Genomic DNA, 2,225 nt, shown 5'->3' with positions numbered 1-2,225 from the left:
GAAACAACAAGTTGAGAGTGTTAACTTCCCAATGAACTCAGGATCATCCCAGAGGGCCAAAGCATGTGGAAACTGCAGAGTTTTTTAAGGGTAAAAATTTAGGCGAGAAAATCATATTTTCAAGTGGTTTTCAAGAGGATTATGCCGTATTCTGAATCTGAATGGTTGTTGCAATATGTTGTCGGGGGCCACAGTGTTTTCAAAAGGAAAATGTCAGCTGTTTTTTCTCTTATTTCTGCAGGTATAACGTGGATACAAGGGGCTCCAACCTATCAAAACATGTAAGTTGCCTTTAAAAAGTCCTAAAGTGAGGTGACGTCCCTCCCCTTGCATTGGACCAGGACATACAGTTGTGTTAAAAATAATAGCAGTCCAACATCACTATGCCAGGCAAGGCAGCTTTATATGTGCAGCACATTTCAGCAACAGGGCAATTCAAAGTGCTTTACACAAAAACAGTTAGAAAAATTAAAACAAATAAAACAAGAATAAAAGTTACAGTGCAGTATAAGAAAAGAAACACTAACAAAATGATCAACCATTTAAAGAAAGGCAACATAAAAAAGAAAGGTCTTCAGTCTTGATTTAAAAGAACTGAGAGTAGCAGCGGATCTGCGTTTTTTTTGGAAAATTGTTCCAGATGTGAAGAGCGTAAAAACTGAACCCCCCGGTTTAGTTCTGACTCTGGGGAAAGAAGGCAGACCTGTCCCAGACAACCTGAGAGGTCTTGGGGGGTCATAGTGTAGTAGAAGATCAGAAATGTATTTTGGCTCCAAACCGTTTAGTGATTTATAAACTAGCAAAACTGTTTTGAAATCAATTCTTGAGACACAGGAAACCTGTGTAAAGACTTCAGAACTGGAGTGATGTGATCCAGTCTCTTGGTCTTAGTGAGGACTGGAGTGATAGGATCCAGTCTCTTGGTCTTAGTGAGGACTGGGGTGATGTGATCCAGTCTCTTGGTTTTAGTGAGGATTGGCGTGATTCAGCTGTCTGATCAATTGTTTAACCTCATAAATCATATTTTTGGTAAAAGTGATATTTCTACTTAGCAAATAATGTACTGGTAAGTGTTGTAGAGTTCTAAAAAACAAATAGAGCCAACAGTCATAACACGCGTGCTGCTCATTCTGTGGAACTGAATCTGTAACTGAAAGGGCCATGTTCCAAATAATAGCATTGTTGTGTTTAATAAGTGAGGTGATTGATTCTGTGAAGAAACAAGTGTCAATTATGGCCCATATTTAATTTATAGACAAAGAAAATGTTGTGAATGCTGATTATAGTGCATTATACACTGAAATACTCAGCTAAATGGATCGTTCCAGACATTGCTCTGAGGAACAGCAGACTGATTAAAAAGTTGGAGAGGGGAACACATGTAAAGAAGTGCAGAAAATTATAGGCTGTTCAGACAAAATCATTTAAAATGCCTTAAAATGGCATCCAAAGCCTGAACGACGTGGGGAAAAAACCCTCAACTACCAATGGAAAGGATGGAAGAATAGAGAGAATGACAAAAGGCTCGACCAATGATCATCTCCTGTGTTACGCCCCAGTCTAGGGGTGCCTAGGACGCAACATAAAGCTGTTTAACATGCCCCATTTTTCCCCGTCCCCCAAGCAGCCACAAAACATGTCTGTAGGTCCCAATACTTTTATTGGACACAGTCATTTATATGTGTTCAACATAAAGGTGAAGTAAACAAAGAAACAAAAATAACTAAACTGTAGGGTGGCCTAATATTAACCCAACAAACAAAAACAACCCTGTCTTGAAAAGTAAGATAAGATAACCTAACAAACCATATAGGCCCAAAAGAATAACAATGACTTACCTTCCTAACTAAACAAAACAGGAGAAAACTAAACACAATGAAAGGTCTACCCATACAATTAGGAACTGAACTATAAACAAGTAAATATTCAAAGTGTGGCAGGCTGGGAGGCGAGGAGAAACGGAGACGGCCTGCTGGCTTCCCTCTGTCTCTCTCTGACGGTCGCCATCTTGCTCCTTTACATGGACGGTGGTGCGCAGCTGCCGCCAATCACAAATAGGACTCAGTGGACCCCACCAATCAGCACCGAGCAACGGCACAGCCTATTTACATAGGAAGAAAAACATAGGACATGCGCGCACACACACACACACACACACCCAGCGACACAACAAATACGACCCCAGTCGTAACACCCCCACAACTAAAAACTGAACCAACCCCCTA

Source organism: Etheostoma cragini, chromosome 4 (assembly GCF_013103735.1).
Source record: "Etheostoma cragini isolate CJK2018 chromosome 4, CSU_Ecrag_1.0, whole genome shotgun sequence".
NCBI classification, from domain to species: Eukaryota; Metazoa; Chordata; class Actinopteri; order Perciformes; family Percidae; genus Etheostoma; species Etheostoma cragini.
This window is presented reverse-complemented; position numbering follows the sequence as displayed.